Consider the following 22827-nt stretch of genomic DNA (forward strand, 5'->3'; position numbering starts at 1 on the left):
GAAAGAGAAAAAGATATGAATGGAGAGGGTGGGAGCAGGACATGGCCAGGGAAACTGTGGATAATGTATGATGTCACCAAGATGAGGTTCACGAAGGGGAGAAATTTACCTGTAGGAACAGAGGTCAGAACAGTGCTTAGTTTGACCCGGGGTGGTGGTGAGGCCTTGCCTGGAGGAGGGCAGGTGGTGGAGACATCCTGCATCTTGATCTGGGGGCTGTCACAAGACAAACACACATGTGAAAATTCATCAACACATAAACTGGAGTTCTGTGCACTTTACTGTCTGTTAATTACACCTTGATTTTTAAAAATCTATCTGGTGAGGATTCTATAAAACTCTTAGAGGAAAATATAGGCAGAACATTCTGTGACGTAAATCACAGCAAGATCTTTTTCAATCCACCTCCTAGAGTAATGAAAATAAAAACAAAAATAAACAAATGGGGCCTAATGAAACTTAAAGCTTTTACACAGCAAAGGAAACCATAAAAAAAACAAAAAGCCAACCCTCAGAATGGGAGAAAATATTTGCAAATGAAGCAACAAACAAAGGATTAATCTCCAAAGTATACAAACAGATCAAAAAAGCAAACAACCCAATCAAAAAAATGGGCAGAAATGGTAAATAGACATTTCACCAAAGAAGACATACAGATGGCCAAAAAGCACATGAAAAGATGCTCAACGTCACTGATTATTAGAGAAATGCAAATCAAACTACAAGGTGTCACCTCACACCTGTCAGATTGGCCATCTTCAAAAAATCTAGAAACAACAAATGCTGGAGAGGGTGTGGAGAAAAGGGAACCCTCTTACACTGTTGGTGGGAATATAAGTTGGTGCAGCCACTATTGAGAACAGTATGGAGGTTCCTCAAAAAACTAAAAATAGAACTACCATATGACCCAGCAATCCCACTCATGGGCATATATCTGGGGAAAAACATAATTCAAAAGGATGCATACACCCCTATGTTCATTGCAGCACCATTTACAATAGCCAAGTCATGGAAGCAACCTACATGTTCACTGACACAAGAATGGATAAAGATGTGGTACGTATATATATATCAGAATATTACACAGCCATAAAAAAGAATGAAATAATGCCATTTGCAGCTACATGGATGGACCTAGAGACTCTCATACAGAATGAAGTCAGAAAGAGAAAAACAAATATCGTATAATATGTGGAATCAAGAAAAATGGTATAGACAATCTTATTTGCAAAGCAGAAATAGAGACAGAGATGCAGAGAACACACTTATGGTTACCAAGGAGGGAAGAGGGGGTGAGATGACTTGGGAGATTGAGATTGACATATACACACTACTATGTATAACATAGATAACTAATGAGAATCTACTGTATAGCACAGGGAACCCAGTGTTCTGTGGTGACCTAAATGGGAAGGAAATCCAAAAAACAGGGGATATATGTATACATATGACTGATTCACTTTGCTGTATAGCAAAAACTAACACAACATTGTAAAGTAACTATACTCAAATAAAAATTAATTTAAAAAAAAGTCTATCTGGTGATAGTCTTCAGATATGACGGTCTAAACTCACACTAACAGACAAGACCAGAGCCTTGAGAATTCATTCGGCCTCAGAAGCTGGGGCGGAATTCCTGTGTCTAGCTCATGACATGACAGTTGTCTCTGCTCAACCTGGGAGGGGGTTTATCCAAATACCGAGGACGCAGGATTTCTGACTCCAGGTGAGGAGATGGGGGAGGGTAGTGCCTGGACACATGTCCCAGGTGTTCCTTCAGTGACATCACCCAACTCCCCGTCTTCAAGGGCATCCGTATGTCCAGGAAATGACTCTGGGATGGACGCGGGTGGTTCCCTGACCGAGCGGCTCTACCTTCCTCCAGGCAGCGCTGAGATGGGACCCCACCAGAGCCTCAGTATAATGAAGGTCTGATCTGGCACAGGGTTGAGGATTTTGTACCAGCTTCACTCAGAAGGTACAGAGCCATGCAAATCACCATTCCTTGTTTGCCTGGACACACAAGCCTGCAGGTGAGCAGAGTCCGTGCCCAAGGCACTGAGGATATAAAACACACGTGGGTCCCTCCTTTGCTTACTTTTTACTTTGTGCTGCTGGTGCCCAAACCAAGACGGAGGGAATGGAGAAGGACATGGTGGAGAAGACAGGGGAGTTAGAATGGTCCCTGCTTCCCCGAGGGGAAGCTTCCCAAATAGATGGGATTATTCTACAGAAGAATACATGCAGGATCTGGGATAAAATCTGGGCCTTCCAAGCCAGGCCTAACGACCTGCTCATCGCATCCTACCCCAAAGCAGGTATGTGGTACCTGAGGGGGAGTAGGAGTCCGCACGTGTCAGCTCTGAGTGGACAGTGTGGAGGCCGACAGAGCCTTGTCTGTAAATCAGACAGAAGCGCAAAGGATCTGACATGTGTCTACAAAGTTGTAATTTTTTTTTGTTTTTTTAGAGTTAAGTCATTGCTTTCTTAAAAATACATAACTAGTTAAAGTAGATTCTTCAGGTCAAAACATTCATGCTAATCTTTTTTTTTCTTTCATTCAACAAAACTCTATCAAGACTCTTCTAAACACCAGGGACAATCCCCGGGCATAGTGACAGACAAAGTGCTCATGGTCTCTGTCCTGCTGGCACTTAGGGTCCAGTCTGGAGCTGGACATCAGGCCACTGGACTGCCCCTCACACAGGTCCTTGGTGACAACATGTGATTAGGGCCTTGAAGGAAACATGGGGGCTTAATGAGAGGCCGCCAGTTGGGCCCAATTTAGATCAAGCGAGGGATCGTGAGGGAAATCTTCACACTGTGACGGTCATGCAGGGACTGTATTCATTTACTTTGGCCCCTGTAAACGAGCAGCACAACCCAGGGGACTTGGCAGAAGTGAACTCTCATGGTCCTGGAGGCTGCAGGTTGGAAATCAAGGGTCATCAGGGCTGGTTCCTCCCGGGGGCTATGGAAGGCTCTGCCCGGGCCCCTCCTGGGCTTGCGGGCTGACAGCCATCTTCACACTCACATGCCTTGTTCTCCCCGTGTGCACGTCTATCTCCAAATTTCCCCTTTTCATAAGGACCCCAGTCACACTGGGTCAGGGCCCACCCTAATGACCTCATTTTAGTTCATTGCTTCTGTGAAGACCCTGACCCCAAGTAAGCCCGCTCGAGGTCCAGGTCCCCACCCACTGCTCACCTAAGGCAGCCTGTTGTCACCCCAAGTCCTCGTCCTTGATCCCAAACCAGCCCCTTTCTGCCCACGTCACAGGTTGGGTCCCCAGGAGGCAGGCTGAGTCGGATGTGAGTATGTGGGCTGTTTAAGAGTGAGTGCTCTGGAATCACTTCCTCTGGAAGAAAGGGGAGGAGGCAGGATGGAAGCTTCCACTCTGTCCTGGCAAATCCTCATCCAGCCCGTGGATTGGCCCCTCTAGAGCTGGGGTGGCTCCTCTGAGCTGGCACCACCCCGAGGGGAGGGGGTGAGAGGCCTGGGGGTCAGAGGCAAGCTGCCCCAGGCAAGGGGCATGACCTTGGTCCCAGAGAGGATGAGGAGCTGAGGGCTGTCAGCTGCCAGCACCCCAGCAGCTGGGAAGATAAACTCTTCAGTTTAGAAGGGAATCGGGTGGCACACCCTCAGCCTTAAGAACCTCCATGGACAGCTCTGGGGCATCACTCCAGCCACTGAGAGTCCATTCAGGTTAACATCCAGCCAGTAGGCAGAGTCCACGGAAGGGCAGAGACCAGATCACCCTGGAGGCAGACGGTGGGGTTGACTGTGGGAACCCGTGCTGGTAGGACCAGGCCGTCCTGGGCTGGAGGGGGGTTACTGGTCAGTGTGAGTCACGGTATGAGGCTCCCGAGGCGCAGGGCAAGGCTGGAGGGTGAGGCCACTGAGTCTGGCAGAAACCCGTGCATGGCCCAGACCACTGAGGGAGATTGGGTTTCCAGAGTCACTCACCGTGTCCACGGCAGCAAAGCCAAGTCCAAGGTAGAGTCTGCAGGCATAGGACACCCACAAGGTCCTTGAGAGGCCGGCCCCCACCTCAGAGTCCAGGAGAGGAAGCAGAGCCAGGCCATGGTGAGAAGGTGGCTCCTGCTGCTCTCAGGGCAGCCTGCATTGGGCAAAACCAGATGCTACAGACTTGGGACAGTAAACTTACGGGGAGGCAACGAAAGGGCCAAGGATGAATCAAGTTCTGATTCCAGGACAGAAGGAGAAATGGGAACCAGTCAGGAGCTAAGCAGACAGGGTGCCAGAGCACAAGCCCAGGGACCACCATCCAGGTGCCAGGAAAGGAGCCAGGTCCACAGGAAACAGGTCGGGGCACCTTCCTCCCTGGGTACCTGAGCAAGATGGTCTCACATGGACCAGCCCCGGCCCTCCAGGTCCACTGGTACCAACACAGTCAAAGATTACAACACTCAACATTTATGTAGTGCCTACTGTCAGCTGGCACTTGCGATCTCAAAACCACACCAGCAAAACTGACACTCGGTGGGTTTACATAATTTATCCAGAACCACCCAACTTGTAGCACCCAGGGATAGGATTGCGGTCCATCTGATTCCATGGCCCCACACACGTGCAAACCAGGTTCCTCCCCTAGAAAAAGACCAGGCCAGCCAAGTGTCAGGAAGCCAAACAGGGACAGACTTCCTGGGAGGCCAAGGGTGCACAGGCTGAGAGGAGCCCCAGGGAGAACGGGTATCACCCCCAATGTAGCAAAGGTTGTTTTCCCACTTAAAACCAATTTAACTTCCATGTAGAAGTCAACTGTTTAGGCCCTGAATCTTTCTTGGTCTCTTAAAGAAGAATTCATTCAATCTAGATTTTTCCCATTTTGTTCTGTAGATTGCCTGGAATTCTTACTTTTCCTTCCTTTTCACACTATTGGCATTGGATCAATGTCATGGTTCTAAAAAAAAGTAAACAGAGGGGAGACACAAGATTATTTATTACTTATTAGCGGCCAAAGTGTAATTGTAAAAGTGAGTGTTAGGGAATTTCTGTGATTTTCCTCCAATGGAAATATTTTAAAAATTAACCCCTATTGTTACATACGCTAATTATTTGTATTATCATTTTCTAGCAATACCAATGCATATTCAGATCTTTAAGAGTATGTCATCAGAGTATAAAAATGAATTGCTTCTCTTAAACTTTCTGGTGAGGAAAAGATAACCTTAATAGCTGATTTCAGGACTTCCCTGGTGGTGTGGTGGTGAAGACTCCAAGCTCCCAATGCAGGGGGCCTGGGTTTGATACCTGGTTGGGGAGCTAAGATCCCATATCCATGCCGCAGTTAAGTGTTCACATGTCACAACTAAGGAGCCTGACTGCCGCAACTAAGACCCGGTGCAACCAAATAAATAAATAATAAATATTTTAAAAAATAGTTTATTGTAATTCCATTCAATGTAATGAGTAGCATACGTGAGGTATTGATAGACAAATGAATTCTTTTTCTAGCATAAGATGCTTCTAAACTGTAAGCTGCAGAAAATCAACCATCTGTTCCTCAGTTCCGTTTTCCACACTTTCTCAGGAACGACCTGGACACAGGAGATTGTAGATCTAATACAGAACGGCAGAGACCTTGTGCAGAGCCAGCGGGCTCCCATCCACCTGAGACAGCCTTTCCTGGAGTGGATGCAGACATCGGACTGCTCTGGCAAGTCTCCAGTTTACAAAGTCGTAATCTTCACATAAAGATGGGCGATTTGGGAGTGGAGAATCTGAAAGTCTACCACACACTGAAAGACACACTCCCGAGGGTCCCCAACTCTAAACACTGGATGAAAGTTACCTTTTCCTGTGCAAACCTAGGTAGACAGACCCCTTCACCTAAAAACTCATCTAGCCCTAATGCTAAACAATAGAGAGGCACTCTCTCGCTATTAAATGAGGTGTCACCAAGTTACAAGCAGCAGGGAAAGGGGTCTCTTCCAGCTCCCTCCTCCCCCAGCAGGAGGACTTCATACGCCAATGTCACGGGGGCCTGGCATCAAGGACCCCAGATCTAAGGTCAGCATTCCCGATGCACCTTCCGTGGGGAAATAAACAATGCGTGGTAGCATCCTGGCAGTTTCCACGGGCCAGGCGTTACTCCATTTTTCTGCATTAGTGCATTTTGTCCTCACAACACACTGAGGAGTTGCTGCTTTACACCCATGTTAAAGACAGAGAAACTCAGGCACAGGAAGCTATGAGCCACGGCTGATAAGACCGAGCCAAGATCTGGGCTCGGGGATTCTGTTTCTGAAGCCCATGCTCTTAACCACTAAGCCGTAGTGTGTGTGTGTGTGTGTGTGTGTGTGTGTGTGTCCTGTGGGAACCATGCCAGGCATACGCGTGCACCTGAAGTACAGGGTGGAGTTACATAGATTGAGGGGCCCAGCATGGTGGACAGTCATCTCTAACAACACTGTTCCTGTAGATCCATTCTAATCCAACCTGAAAACTATGGACTTAGGGACTCACCTCCGGAAAATGAATTAACAAACTAACACATATTGTCCTGTCTTGTGTTTTCTTTCTTTTTTCTTTTCTTTCTTTTTTTTTTGACCCAGCCTAACGTGTGCTTTTTTTCTAAACTGCTCAGTGTCACATCAGGGTGCTTGGGGGAAAGCTGTAAAAATAATGGTTAAAAATAACTGGGGACAGATTTTGAGTATTCAAGGCTACACTAAGTAATTTAGGTTTGACATTAGAGGCCTCCTGTGGACAGTCTGTGGAGTCCACAGGCCTCTTCAACAATTTCACTATTATTTTATTTGAGCGGTAACTTGTCCTGCATCTTCTGATCCCACCGCGTGGCTGAGGTGGCCTCATTTCCACAAGGTGGTCTGGTGCTGGGTGGTTCTGCTGTTAATACTGAAGGTTAATGGGATGAGAAAAGGAGGGGGGGGTCGGTGGTAAGTGAGACCCCGAGGGAAGACCGTGCATCAGAGTTTCTAACGCACAGTGCACCATAAAGTGTTAGTGCCAGCAGAGAACAAGGAGGAATGGTTTTCAACATCCAGGCAGGAAGAAGGGCTGAACATGACCTAAACCCCAGAAGCCATAAATGAAAAAAACTGACAGAATCAATTCATAAAAAAATAAAACCTTTTTAAAAACTAATGAACATGGGATGAATTGGGAGATTGGGATTGCCATATATACATTACTAATAAGAAAAAAATCAAATTGTTAAATATTAAAAACAATCAAACATGCTGGAACATTTTTCAGGAATCGACCAGGCAAATGCAATGCCTCCCCCAAGGACTCTGAAAACTCACCTGCCTGTGCAACTGCTGCCCCCATCCTTCTGGGAGAAAAACTGTAAGGTGAGGTCAGAGCAGAAAACACTCAGAGCCGGTTCCTCCATGAGAACGTGGGGCGTGTTCTATTGCATCATCCCCGTGTGTGTCTGCCGGGAGCACCAGGGCAGGTGGGGGCCTGTGACCATCTTCCCTGTCCTTCACCCCTGGTGGACAAGAGCGGGCTGGGTGGGTACACACCACACCGAGTTGGGGGCGGGGGGTGCAGTGCAGGGAGAATGGCCCCTCAGCAATGCTGTTGGGGGAAGTTGAGACCTCACTGGAGCTCAGAGAGGTTACACAAGCTGCCTGATGAGAACCACCTGGCAGGGGGCCAAGATGGGCTGTAAACCTAGGTCTTCCTGACCTGACAGCCCATGATGGTCCCGACAGCCCATGATGGTCCCACCACCCCATGCTACCTGCCCCAAGCCTCCCACACCTGCAAAATACTCCCTAAGCATCTACTTGGCTGGCCTGCTCCCGGCCTTAGGTGGTATCTGAGGAAGCAGAAGGTGGCATTGAAGGAAGCATAGAAACCATCCTCTCACTTCATTTCTCCTATAGCTAAACCACCTCTTTCAAGCATCTAAGGGTGCCTGCAAGTTCTAGCATTTTGAGACCTGATCAAAAACCAGGTTACTGTGTCAAAATTTTACAAACATCAAGATTATTTTCCACATGGAGGCCTACAGGGCACAGATGCATTTTCACAAACATCTTCAACTGGTCACTATGGATTTGTTTCCCTGGTGGCCTCGTGGTCCCCAGAAGGGCTCACCTGTAGGAGGCTCAGATGGGCCCGTGGCAGGAAGCCAAACCTCGGCCTTCCCTTTCTGCATATGTGGGATGGCGATGTGCCCTCTGATGGTCTTGTCAGGATCCCCTACACCACCCCCAGCTCTCCAGGCCGTATCCAGAGCCTCCATCCCTCTACCTCGCCAACCCGACTAAATCTTCCTGCAAGGATCCTCAGCTCAGGGAAAAGAAAAAAATGGCTGCAGGCAAATGTCAATATACCGTTAGTGTAGGCAGAGCCAGGCCTGGCTGGGGGTAACAGTGAAATAAGAATAATTACACCATTGACCTGGAGAATATCACATTGAGGAGCCAGGCAAGGTGCTCCCAGAGCAGAAAGGCAGGTGCACAGACCTCCTCAACACATAGGGTTGACAGGGGTGACAGAGGGGCTGGTCGTGGAAAGTGAACAGGAATTCACTGAGTGACAAGGGAGGAAGAGCATTCCTTTTCACCAGAGGAGCAGAAGCCAGGACCCTGGCGCTTAAGACAATTCTGCGAGGCCAGAATGAGGCCTGAGAGGCTGGCAGGACCCAGAGGAGAAGAGGCCTTGCTGCCAGACCACCACGTCTGGACTTTATCCTACGGGCCTTTCAGGTCCATTGAAGAATTTAAATGAGGAAGTGAAATGATGCCATTTACACTTTGGAAAGCTCCCCTGGGGCCCTGATGGGGTGGGGGTGACCCGAGGTGGGCAAGACTGAAAGCAGAACATCAGCGAGGATGTGGAGGCACCACTTCAGGGTGGCAAGGAGATGAATTCCAAGGGGACAAAACGGACAGAACCTCCAGGACCTGGCCAGGTTCAGCTCTGAAAACAGTAGAGAAAGTGTCTGGTGTAACTCTTTGGTTTTAATGGTGGTGGTGGTGGTGCTGTGAACGGAAAGAGGGGGTGAAGGGAGAAGAATAAGTCTGGGTGAAGATGGGTTGAATTTTGAGCCCTTTGAACCTGAAATGCCCGCTGGACGTTTAGGTGGAGACATGCGAGTCTCTAAGTCGGGAGAGAGGACTGTATCAGGAACAGCTCTGTGAGTCACAGAGGAGTGAAGTTAACAGCAGTGGGGGAAGATGTGGGAAAAAACAGGAAAGGTAAACAAAATGAGAATAAACGTAGGCCCCAGGCAGCCTCCAAAAAAACCAACATTTAATTAAAGGTTTTAAACTTTTAGTGATTCCCAAACCCTAGTGACAAGTTGTGTCTCTGCTCCTGACAAAGGGCACATCTACACAAAATTTTTCGTACTGTTTCAGGGAGGCCTGTCCTCTTGAGGTTCATCAGTTTAAGACCACCTGATTTAAAGGGAGAATGGCAGGAATGGGACAGGATGGGCTGACAAAGGATGGCCAGAGAAATTAGAGCAGCCTGGAAGCCTGCAGGAGGAGGGGTGAGCGTGGCCTGGTGGGGGGATGAGAGAGCCTGGGGAGGACCAGCACACAGGGCCCTGCACACCCGGTTAAGGAGGTTTAACTTAATCCCGAGAGCAATGCATGGATGTTGAATTTTTATACAGGCAGCAACCTGATCAGATTTACAAGTTTATACTGGTGGCTGGTTGATGGGCAGAAGACAGCAGGTGTGTCTGTGGCCTCAAGGACCTGGTAGCTGTGAACACAGATGCTGTGCACGTTGAGTGCCCCCATTTGTCTATCATTTACACTGTTTCTTCCCACCACTCCAGATAATCTACGTGGCAAGGAATGCCAAGGACACCATGGTGTCCTACTGCCATTTTCAGAAGATGAACAGAAGACTCCCCGACCCGGGGACCTGGGACGAGTACTTTGATACATTCCTGGCCGGCAAAGGTAAGCCAGGTGGAATGAACCGGTCTTCACTCCTATCTGCAGGGGATAAGGTTTCCCCATAAAGTTCTCCTTCTGTGAGAAACAAAATTCACCTGCAGAAGGAGCTCTGATTGTCTGAGGGGAGGACTAGAGACATGCCCCTGAGAGGTGCGGCGTGGCCATGACCACTGTCACCAGAGGTCAGTGGATCTGCTTCCAATGACAACATACCCACTGGATGAAGCCAACACAGTATTGTAGGGAAACCAGCTACATGCAGAGAAGGTTCCAACTCTATGCCTATGCTAAATGTTCTACCTGCATTAACTTGTTTAATCTTTAGAGCTTCCACTGAGGGCAGGACAGGCGCAGTGTTCCTAATTACCTTTCCATCAAAGAGACTGACAGATGCTTTCTACCTAAGACTTACCCTCTGTAAACAGGGCACAGGAAAGGCCGATCTGGGGGAGGACCACTGATGAATGTCTGCTTTAGTTTTTGGATAAACCTTAGTGAGCAGTTACTGTGTGCCAGACACCTGCTATCACGCCATGCCCTTGGCACCACCAGGCTAACTTTCAGATGCCTCAGCCTCTCCAGTCATGCCGTTATTTCTCCCATTTTAAAACACAGAATTAAAAACTGCCCTGCTGAACCTCCCCAGCCCAAGCAACTGCTCCCTTTCTTCATTCTCTTGACTGCAAATGCTTCGGAAGGCTGATGCCTGTGTCTCACCCTCAGCTTCACCCCTCAACCCGCCCCTTCACCCCACCATACCTGGCTCGGGGCTGCATGCCCTCCTCACCACCCTCACCCATTAGCCAGCCATGCTCTCCCTGGGGTGTTCTCCTCGAGGCCTCCAGGATGCTGCCCGCTCCCGATGTTCCCCCCCACACACACTCCATGGGCACAGACCCAGCATCTCAGAGGCCATGCGTCCAAACCTGAACTCCTGTTTCTCCTCCCAAACCTGCTCCCCCTGCGGCCTCCATAAGGCTTGCTAATCGTGTCCTACAAGATGCTCAGGCCTGAACTCCTAAGCCTGTCCTGAGCCTCTTCTTCCTCACACACTCCATCAGCCCATCAGCAGATCTGTCAACCCCACCTTCAGAAGACCTCCAGAACCCTCACCTCCTTCTCCCCCCATTCCCCCCATCACAGCCTCCCTGGTCAGTGGACAGCCCGGCCTTTCCCTCAATGGCCACCCTCGCCAACCCACAGGCTCTTCCCAACACAGAAACCAGGGAGATTCCATTAAAAGGGAAGTCAGACCACCTCAATCTTCTGCTCAAAGATCCCATGGTGCTCCAACCCACTCAGAGTGAAAGCCAGACCCCCCCCCTGGAAACTTATGGCCCAGGGACCAGGCTCTTGACCCTGTTTGCCTCTCCATCCCCGGCGTCCTCGCTCTGTTCACACCCCAGTGGCCTCCTCGAGTACCTTGAGTGCGAGCACCTCCTGTCTCCGCGCTATGCCCTGCTGGTCCCTATGCCACGAGCACTTTCCTCCTTTCTTCTGGGTCTCACCCAGCATCGCCTCTCTAAGAGCCCCTCTAGCCAGCTTACCAGCAACCTCCTAGGTCTCCTCCCCATTCATTTTCTCCTGTGCACAGCTCATGATCGAGTGGCCTGCACGTCCACATTTCCCTCATCTGTCTCCCCGCCTAGATGCACGCCCAGAGCACCTGTCATGTCCACTGCTCTATCCCAGTACTAGGAACAGCAGGCTTGTGGAATAAATTAATCCATCCCAATATTGCTTTATGAGGTATGTACTGTTCTTGACCCTTTTCCAGGGATGAGAATTAAAAAACAAAAACAAAAAAAAAAACCAAGGCTCAGAGAGGTTAAGTAACTGGCCCAGGGTCACACAGCTGGGTCAGGGCTGGGATTAGAACCCAGCAGGCTCCACAGCCTGAGAGACTAATTTTGCCAGCTTCCGAGAGAAAGAAAAGTCTTGCGGAAAATAGATGTAAGAGGTGTGAACAGTAAGTTCTCCCGCTCCAGAGCAGCAACACCCACAGCTGCATCTGTATTCTGAGGACAGACCTCACCTTCCCACCCTCACCTTCTCACGGCCCAAATACTTGTGTCTTCCTTTCAGTGATCTGGGGGTCCTGGTACGACCATGTGAAAGGCTGGTGGAGGAAGAGAGACAGCCACCCCATTCTCTGCCTTTTCTAGGAAGAAATGTTGAAAGTAAGAAATACCCTTGAATCTTGACTTCACAATATTTTTTCTCAGAGCTACAGATCCAGGATAGAAATGAAGAAAAGTGACGTGTAAAGGTTTATCCCTACAAAGTATTTTGCATGCCAACCCCACTTCTCCAACCACTTTGCCTGCAGCTGCAAGACTCCCAACATGACACGGGTTCGCCTTCCCAAACCCAGCAGGAGGTGCCTGCTTTTTCCCACAGCCTCCCCTACCTCCCCCAGAAGCTCCTGTTTCAACCAGAAGGTCCCCCCATCCCCAGCTCTCCTTCCAGGATTACTACCTCCCCTGTTAACTTGCTCTGACTTCCGAGGAAAGGAACTAGGACTCTTAACAGGAAAGAACTAGTGAGGAAGAATAGAGCTGTTTTGGTTTGCTTTCTTAAAATATTAAAGTTTTATCATTTTAAACAAAAGTTCCCCATTAGCAACATCTTTTGCATGTGTAATCCTGGTTCAAAGTCTGTTTCGTAAGATTATACGCAAAATAAATCCACGGCCCAGTGTAGTCCCAGCTGCCCCATGGTCACCAACAGCTCTCTCCTCCTCCCCTTTGCCCCTTTCTGTCCTTCTACTTGGTTGGATCAAACCCCTCCCCCCGTCACCCTTGCTCTCTGCAGCTTTCCTGGGTGTCAGCGTAGCCCCCGCAACCCCAGCCCTTAGCCTGTTTGAGAGCCGCAGGGACCAGCCGGCGGGGCTGGGAAGGACATGTGACCCCAATCAGGGCAGCCGGTGGGGATGGGACCCCTGCAGGGGCCTGGAGAGCCCCCCACCAGAGCAACTCCCACCCCAACCTGGAGCCCTCTTCTGCAGAGTGCACGGGGCTCTCACAAGCTCTGCCTGTAAACAGGCATTCCCATGGGGCCAGGAGTCTAGTCACCAGACACCGAAGCAGAAGCCACACAGCTCCACATGCACTTGGAGGAAACATGTCGTGTTTAGTTTGAGAGACACCCCCTCTCCTCCCAAACAGCACCTTATCTGCTCCTGCACAAGTGAAGTTAAATACTGTTTCCCAGAGGAGACACTTCCCAGCATGGCCCTTTGGCATCAGCTCCAGCATGGCGGAAACGCAATTACTTGCATATAATTGCACTTTAAACGGCCACCTTTAGTGATTTGACATTCATAAATCTACATATAATAATAAACATAACTTGTTAGAATTACTTTTATTTATTTATCTTTAATTTATTTATTTATTATTTTGGGGGGGGTACACCAAGTTCAATCATCTGTTTTTATACACATATCCCCATATTCCCTCCCTCCCTCGACTCCCCCCCCACCCTCCCTTGAGTCCCCCCCAAGAATTACTTTTAAACGTAAACTAACAGGCTGTTAAAACACTGGTTTTAAATGTTTTAACTGTTTATTCCCAAACTGAGCTCTCCAAGGTTTGACCGTGGTTACATTTTTTTCCTTGGATAGAAAAAAAATCTACCACCTCTCTTCCACTCTCCCCCACAGGATCCAAAACATGAAATTAGAAAAGTGATGGAATTCCTGGGGAAGAACTTGAAAGAAGAGGTTTTAGACAAAATTGTCTACAACACGTCGTTTGACATCATGAAAACCAACCCCATGACCAACTATATAAATGACGTGAAAATGAATCACCAGCTGTCTCCATTCATGAGAAAAGGTGATGTGTATCTGCTCCTGTCTGTCCCCTGATAATAGACAAATTTTCTGATCCATAAGTGATTTTCTACCCTCCAGGCCCAGTGAGTCACCACCTACAGTGTTTTCTGAAGTGAGCTCTTCGAAGTCCGATTCCAAGAGAGCCCATGTTTTGCCCTCAGAGAAGGGTGGGCATGCGTCCACACACCATCCCTGCCCCTCTGCAGCCTGTGAGCGTAAATAAGTTTCAGAGAAGGAACTTGCTTAATTCCGCTTAACTCAGAGCTTCAAACATGTATTTGACCCAAACTCTTTCTCAAGTGAAGCCTCTAATCTCCAAGAAGCTCATGTTGCTCCTAGCACATTCTGGAGGACAGTGCAAAGGTCATAGGCCTTAAGAGTCAGAAGGCTGGTCCCTGAGTCAAATCATTTCCCCGAGAGTGACCACAGAGGCACAGTGGGCCTCGGAGTCCAGCAAGGGCCAGGCCCTTCAGCCACATACCCAGAGCCCACCGGATGCTACCACACTGCTGACCCTTTAACAGAGACAAACTTCATGAGGCTGTCATCATTTTAGGAAAATGAAAAACAAAAACAAAAACAAAACGCTAGTACATTTTGATTGATAACATAAGCAAAAACTTAAGGCTCAAAGGAGAACTTTTCTCTCTAATTTGACCATTAATGAACCTGATTTCTTTTTTTCTACTGGAAAAAAGGTATTGTCTATTTGTCCAGAGACACATACATTTATAGGCACAGCAAGATACTATACATGCTGGAGGGTGGTTTTTGTTTTTTTTTTTTTTAGGTTTGGGGTTTTCTCCCCAGTTTCACTTAGGGATGGTTGACAAGTAAAAAGTGAATATAAGGTACATGGTGTGATGTTCTGACGTGTGTACACACTGAGAAATGATCACCACAATCAAGCTAATACCACAACGCCTCCATCACATGGTTACTCTTTTTGGTGGGGGAATGAAAATACAACTGAGCTCTGCTCTCAGCAAATTTCAAGTATATAATCAATTATTGATTATAATCATGATGTTGTACGTTAGGTCTCCAGAATTTACTCATCTCATAAATGAAAGTTTGTATCTTTGATCAACATCTCCCCTTTCACCCCATCCCCTGGTAACCACCATTTTAGTGTTATTATGAGTTCAGTTTTTTTTTACATCCACACATAAGTGAGACAGCATAATGTCCTCCAGTTTCACCCATGTCGACACAAATGTAGGATTTCCTTTTTTGTTAATGCTGAATAATATTCCACTGTACAGACAAATGTCTCTTCGAGATAGTATTTTGTTTCCTTTGGATATAACCTAGAAGTGGGATTGCTGGATCATATATATGGTAGCTCTATTTTTAATTTTTTGAGGAATATCCATACCGTTCCCCATGGTGGATGCACCAATTTACCTTCCCACCAACAGCACACAAGGATTCCCTTTTCTTCACATCCTCATGAAAAGTTCCTCTTTTAACTTGTTGTTGATAGCCATCCTAACAGGTGTGAGATGATAGTTCATCATGGTTTCGATTTGCATTTCCCTGATGATTAGTGATGTAGAGCATCTTTTCATACACTTGTTGGCCATCTGTCTCCTTAGAAAATGTCTCTTCAGGTCCTTTGCCCATTTTCAATCTGCTTACTTGTTTTTTGCTATTGAGTTGTATGAATTGAATGAGTTCCTTAGAAATATTTGCTTTCATATATTTTCTCCCATTCTGTAAGTTGACTTCCCATTTTGTGTAGAAGCTTTTTAGTTTGATGCAGTCCCACTTGCTTTCTTGACTTTTGTTGTCTGTGCTTTTCAGTGTCAAATCAAAAAAATCATTGCCAAGTCCAATATCAAGGAGCTTTTTCCCTATGTTTTCTTCTAAAAGTTTTAGTTTCAGGTCTTATATTTAAGCCTTTTGAGGTTGATTTTTGTGTATGGTATAAGATGATTTTATTCTTTTGCATATCTGTCCAGTTTTCCCGGCACCATTTATTGTTTATTTTTTTAATTAATTAATTTATTTATTTCATTGGCTGTGTTGGGTCTTTACTGCTGTGCACAGCTCTCTTTAGTTGCGGTGAGTGGGGGCTCCTCTTCATTGTGGTGCGCGGGCTCCTCATTGCCGTGGCTTCTCTTGTTGTGGAGCATGGGCTCTAGGTGCGTGGGCTTCAGTAGTTGCAGCACATGGGCTCAAAAGTTGTGGCACACAGGCTTAGTTGCTCCATGGCATGTGGGATCTTCTTGGAGCAGGGATCGAACCCATGTCCCCTGTATTGGCAGGCAGATTCTTAACCACTGTGCAAGCTAGGAAGCCCCCTGGCACCATTTATTGAAGAGACTCTCCACTCCTCATCGTGTATTCCTGGCCTCCTTGTTGACAATTAGTTGACCATATATGTTTGGTTTACTTCTGGGTTTTTAGTCTATTCCATTGGTCTGTATATTTCTTTTTATATCAGAACCATACTGTTTGGCTTACTGTAGCTTTGTAATATGATATGAAATCAGGAAGGGTGATGCCTCCAGCTTCATTCTTCTTGATCAAGAGAGATTAGCTATTAGGGGTCTCTTGTGGTTCCATACAATTTTAGGATTGTATTTTTTATTCTGTGAAAAATGCCATTGGACTTTTGATAGGGGTTGCTATCTACTGAATCTGTAGATTGCTTTAGTGATATGGACATTTTAGTAATATTTGTTCTTCCAATCTGTGAACACAGGGTATCTTTCCATTTATTTGCTTTTTCTTCAATTTCTTTAATGATTATCTTACAGTTTTTAGTGTACAGATCTTTTACCTCCTTGGTTATATTTATTTCTAAGTATTTTATTCTTTTTGATGCTATTGTAAACAAATTTTTTTTCCTTAGTTTCTTTTTCAGATAGTTTGTTGTTAGTATATAGAAATGCAACTGATTTTTATATGTTTATTTTGTATCCTGTAACTTTACTGAACTTGTTTAGTGGCTTTTTTGTGGAGTCTTTATGAGTTTTCCACATATATGATCATGTCATCTGCAAACAGAGATAATTTTACTTTTTCCTTTTCATTTTGGATGCCTTTTATTGCTTTTTCTTGCCTAACTGCTGTTTCTAGGACTTTCAGAACTATGTTGAATAGAGGTAGCAAGTGTGAGCAACCTTGTCTTGTTCCTGATCTAAGAGGTTAATTGTTTTCTGGCTCTTTTGTAGTTCCTTTTTTCTTTTCTTCCTCTCTTGCCGTCTTCCTTTGTGATTTGGTGATTTTTTTGTTGTTGTGTTACGCTTTGATTCCTTTCCCCTTATCTTTTATCTACTATAAGTTTTTACTTTATGGTTACCATGAGGCTACATAAGACACCTTATAGATATAGCAGTCTATTTTAAGCTGATAACAACTTAACTTTGACTGCATACACAACTACCCGTTTACTCCCATCCCCCTACATTTTGTTTCTGATGTCACAATTTACATCTTTTTACATTACATCCATTAACAAATTATTATAGCTACAGTTTTTAGTACTTCGTCTTTTAAACTTTATATTGGATTTAAAGGTGATTTTCACACCACCATTACAGTTTAAGAACATTCTGAACTTGACTATATATTAAGCTTTTACCAGCGAGTTTTTTACTTTCATATGTTTTTATGTTACTAATTAGCATCTATTTGTTTCAGCATGAAGAAGTCCCTTTAGAATTTCTTGTCCAGCAGGTCTAGTGGTGATTGAGTCCCTCAGCTTTTATTTGTCTGGGAAAGTCTCTTGTCTCCTTCATTTCTGAAGGATAGCTTTTCCAAATAACGTGTTCTAGGTTGGCAGTTTTTTTTCTTTTAGCACTTTGAATATCTCATCTCACTCTCTCCTGGCCTGCAGTGTTTGTGCTGAGAAATCTATAGATAGCCTTATGAGGGTTCCCTTGCTATGTGATAAGCCTCTTTTCTCTTGTTGCTTTCAAATGTCTCTGTCTTTGATTTTTGACAGCATGATTCCAGTGTGTCTCAGGGAGGACCTCCCTTGGTTGAAACTTCATGTCCTTGGATGCTCATATCTGTCCCCAGATTTGAGAAGTGTCAGCCATTATATCTTTAAATAAGTTTTCTGCCCCTTTCTCTCCTAGTATTTCAATGATTTGTATATTTGTTCTCTTGATGGTGTCTCATAAATCCCATAGGCTTTCTTCATTCTTTTTTGTTCCTCTGAGTTATTTCAAATGACTTGTCTCTGAATCTGCAGATTCTTTCTTCTGCTTGATCAAATCTTCTGTTGACACTCTCTAGTGCATTTTTTTCATTTCATTCATTGCATTCCTCAGCTCCAGAATTCCTATTTGTTTCGTTGTTGTTGTTGTTATGTCTACATCTTTGTTGAAATTCTCATTTTGTTCATGTATTGCTTTCCAATTTCTTTGAGTCATCTATGTTCTCTTGTAGCTCAATGAGTTCCCTAAAATAATTACTTTGAATTCTTTATCTGGCAATTAATAGATATCCATTTCTTTGGGGTTACTAGAAAATTATCACGTTCCTTTGATGGCCTTATATTTCTTTGATTTTTTCGTGTTTCTTGTAGCTGTGTGTTGATGTCTGCATATTTGATGGAGTAGTCACTTCTTCCAGACTTTGTGGTTTGGTTTCAGCAGGAAAAGACCTTCACCAGCTGGCTGGGTTTCAGCCATTCTGGCTCCAGGACAGCACAGCAGCATTGTCTCTGTGCAACTTTGTCAGCTGAGGGCAGCGTCAGGAAGATTGCAGAGGTCCTCAGCATTTCTGACTGTGGGTGTCCACAGCAGCAGCATGGGCCGAAGGCTCCTGGGGTCCTACTCATCTCTTTTTCTCCCACAAGGAGATCCTTCTTGGCACTAGATTTGGCTCGCAGGCACAACTGCAGTAGTGGTGGCATCAATGTCTGATGGCCGGGCCCTCGTGGAGCAGCCATGGGACCAGGGTCCAGAATACAGGAGCTCACAGAGCTATGTGGCTCCAGGGTCCAGGGCCATGTGGCAGTGGCTCTGGTGTCCCAGGTGTGGGACTCATGGAGAAGTTACAGAGCCAGAGTCCAGAATGCAGGTACATGCCAAGTGGTCGTGAGCCCTGGGCATGGAGAGAGGGCATGCACAGAGTGGCTGGGGCACAGGGTTCAGGGTGAGGTGAGTGGAGGCCCCCATCCCAGGGCAGCAAGACCGCAGCTCCTTCTTGGAGAGGAGGGCACACGGCAGCAGCTTCCTCTCTAGAGGGTCTGTGGGGAAGCTGCGGGGTCCCCTGTTGGGCAGGGCACTGGGGGCTATGCTAAAAAACACTAGTGTCCTTCCCCTGGGAAAGTGGCAGAGTCCACACAGGGCGACTGAGGTCCTTGGGGGCAAAGCCTTCAGGAGACCCCTGCAGAGCAGGCCCTGGGGGCACAGTGGCTCCGCTGTGTGTCTGACACTGATAGCCCCCTTCTCTGAGCCTAGTCACCTCCAGGCAGTCCCCCTGGCGAGCCTCTCTGTGTGGTTATCCTCCTGTTTGGGCTCCACTGCGTTGCTTTAGGTTCTTAATTAGACTCTCAAAACCCTGTCCAGGGCTATTTTTGTTCATGGTGGTTAGTTGGTTTTTGTGGGAGATGAAGGCTCATATCTCCTACTCTACCATTTTACTGATGTCACTCAGGCATCTAATTTTCTGTAAGCCAATTGATAAATTACATAATCGTGTAATTTATTACCCCTAGAAAATTAAGCAGATTTACACTTCATGCATGAAAATAACACTACACAGAGCTCAAAGAGCCTACGTGAAGTAGGCAGCATGGAGAAATCAGAAGAGAAATAGCCCTCTATGGGATGTCTGGCCATTTTTAGTTATTGAAGGTGAAAAATTGTGAATACTCTATTGCATGAACATGAAATAAAGCTAACCAACCCTACTATTCCTTCATATTCTATTGCCTTAATTCAATTACACATTAACACAATGATAATTCAGGTTGGAAAGGAGGATTCTCAGCTGTATTCAACTAGGAATGTGGCCTAAACTAGAGATACAGACGGAGGAGAGAGGATGCTCTGAGGATCCAGCCCTCCAGCGACCTCTAAGGAGAGGATAAGAAAATTGGGTCCAGTTACCTTAAGTAGAAAGGTAGATGAACTGAGGGTGTAGGAAGTCCTGGTGGATCAGAGGGCTGCAGGGCATGACACGGAGAATTAGATAAACCACGTCTAGGTTCTCCCCCACCAAGTGTCTTAGAACAAGGTTATTCACAAATGCCTCACCTGTGAGGTGTAGTAATCACACCTGTAGCCTCACATCTCCCTCAGCATCAGGAGATCACCAGCCAGTGTCTGTGTCAGGAATTTAAGTTCTGAGAGGAAAGGGATCATCCACACACAAAATGGTTAAAGTTGGCGAAAGTGTCCGTCTGTGCTATCCATCACTCTTTCCAGGAGTCATGGGAGATTGGAAAAATCAGTTCACTGAAGCTCAGACCAAGAAGTTTAATGAAGACTGAGAAATACATGGCTGATACCTCTCTGTCCTTCTGCATGGATCTGCAAAGAGCAGCCTCTGTGAAGCAGAAGAGAAACTTGTTTCCAAAAAACCATGAATGGCTTGCGTGACATGACATGAGAGTTTTTAAACAATGACCCAGATATTTCAGCCTGGAATTCCTGACCTGCCCTCTGGATGAACCCAGTGTGACTCGGTACCCAGCATCAATATGCATCACTTTCTTTTCCTTCTCTCTCTGCACGATTTCCATCTTTAGGTGAATTTCAATATACCAACATGTAACATATAACATCATACACATTTATCATTTCTATTCCTTCTATATATCCTCTTTCTATCTTCTATTATAATTTTCTTTGAATTAAAACATTTCTCTCAATCTTACTCATCAAAAATGCCCACTCCAGAGTGAAGAAAAAGATGGCGGTGAAATAGAGAGACGTGGAGTGCATCCCTCTCCACAGATGCATTGGGAATGCACGGAAGGACGCAGTAATTCCCACAGAGAACCAGCTGAACACCAGCAGACGGCCTTGGACACCAGAAAGGGCTGCGGGGAGCCCGACATAGCCGGTAGGAAGCATCTACGACGGCTCAAAGAGGGTGAAGCGGCGGAACTGTGGCAGACGGGAGGGAGTGAGAAACATACGGAGGGTCCGCAGCGCAGCTCAGCGTTCCCGGACCGAGACATCGATCCGCGGCTGAACGGAGGGTCCAGGAGCGGGAGCGTGGGAACCGGAGAGCTGGTTCAGGGGGAGAAACATTGTTGCCGGTAGGGTGACGGACCGAGAGGACAGGAGGGAGGAGGTCCGCAGAGAGGAGTGCCCGTCCCTGAGAGCTGCCCGGCCATGATGGCGGCTGGAGGCTGCAGGCTCAGGGGCGGGGGGGGGAGGAGCCGCGCGCGTAGCCTCTCTCTCTCTTTCTGCGCCTCTGCAAGAGGCAGTGGAGAGACGCCCTGCGGGCCACCTAAGGCGCTCAGGGATAAGAAGCACCCTCAGGCACTCGGGCGGGGCTAGATTAAAACCCCTTGCAACGCCAGCAGCAGGGAGGCTGCCGAGAGAAAAAAAAAAAAAAAACAACAGCATCAAAAAGAAAAAAACCCCCGAGAGAGGCCCAACTCTAAGACTTTCTGTTTACGCCTGAGCCACCAGCGCCCTCTGCAACAGGCACCTCCAAGCCTGACTGAAACAACAGTGCGCCACTGCTCACTCACTCCCAGGAGAAGGAGCCACTATTGTAACCCTCTCCCTCCCCACACACCGACGCTTACAGACGAACAATAAAGGAACCTCTGCTGGTCACAGAATAACGCAAAAAAAACCCAAGGCAAGGAGAAGGACACTTATAGCTGAGACGCTAAGGAAACAGAAATAGTAGTATCAATACCTATTGAACTGGTCCATTCTGGGATCAGTTCTGGATTTTTTTTTTTTTCTTTCTCTCTCTCTCTTTTTTTTTTTTTTTTTGATTTATTAAATACGATCTTAGCCCTAAGGGATCTACAAGTTTTATAACATAATTTTTTAATGCTATTTTTTATTCTTTTTTTTTTTTTTTTTGCCTTTTTATATACTTCTATATCTAGCTAAGTTTTTGGTAGTATGGACAAAATATCTCTCATACTTTCCTTTCATCCCTATCTTTTATACATTTCTATTCCTTTCTTTTTATTTGCATATTTCCAACCACATTACGCTCTGCTGTTCCCCTTTCTTCCAGCCATTTTAAGTTTATTTTATCTTAACATACTTACAAGCAACACTATCGCTCTGCTCAGACTCCTTGCTCTATTCTCCAGATGACGCACTGCCTTGGTATTTAATATTAGGCTTTTGTCTTTATCTTAGTTCTTAGTACAGTTGTCTAATTACATTCTGAGAATCTCCATTCTCTCTGGTGGTACTCCAGCTCATTTCTATATTTGATCCTAGCTTACAAAATCTCCCTGGATTGATGTTTGTATGTGTAGGGTGTTATTTGTTGTTTGTTTGCTTTTGCTTTTGTCTCTGATTTGTTCTGTTTCAGTTGTCCATTTCTGCTGAGTTTCTCTTTGAATATCTGATAGCACACTGGGGTTCTGTCAGGTCTTTCTAGAGCCTTATGTCCTAACGGATTCAGTAATTGTGTGTCTTATACATGTATGTGTTTCCTAGACTTAATATTCGTTTAATCCAATACTTGGACATTAGTCTGAGGCTTGGACAGTCTTCTGTAAACACCTCTATTGCCAGGACAAGCAACCCCAAAAGTTTGGACAACCATGAGGAAACAAAGAAACACCATGCAGGCAAAGGAGCAGGAAAAAAACCCACAAGACCAAATAAATGAGGAGGAAATAGGAAAAATGCCTGAAAAAGAGTTTAGAGTAATGATAGTAAAAATGATACAAAATCTCGATAACAAAATAGAGAAAGTACAAGAAACAGTTCATAAGAACTCAGAAAAACAAACAGCAATGGATAACAAAATAACTGAAATTAAAAATACTCTAGATGCTATAACCAGCAGAATGACTGAGGCAGAAGAACGAATAAGTGAGTTGGAAGATAGAATGGGGGAAATAACTGCCACAGAGCAGGAAAAAGAAAAAAGAATAAAAAGATTAGAAGACAGTCT

General features: G+C 46.1%; 1 pseudogene; it reads left to right on the plus strand.

Moving 5' to 3' along the window:
• Nucleotides 1-2140: 2140 nt before the first annotated feature.
• Nucleotides 2141-20318, plus strand: LOC130857649 (sulfotransferase 1C4-like; annotated as a pseudogene).
• Nucleotides 20319-22827: the final 2509 nt, after the last annotated feature.

This window comes from Hippopotamus amphibius, chromosome 7 (genome assembly GCF_030028045.1).
Source record: "Hippopotamus amphibius kiboko isolate mHipAmp2 chromosome 7, mHipAmp2.hap2, whole genome shotgun sequence".
In the NCBI taxonomy this organism is placed as follows: Eukaryota; Metazoa; Chordata; class Mammalia; order Artiodactyla; family Hippopotamidae; genus Hippopotamus; species Hippopotamus amphibius.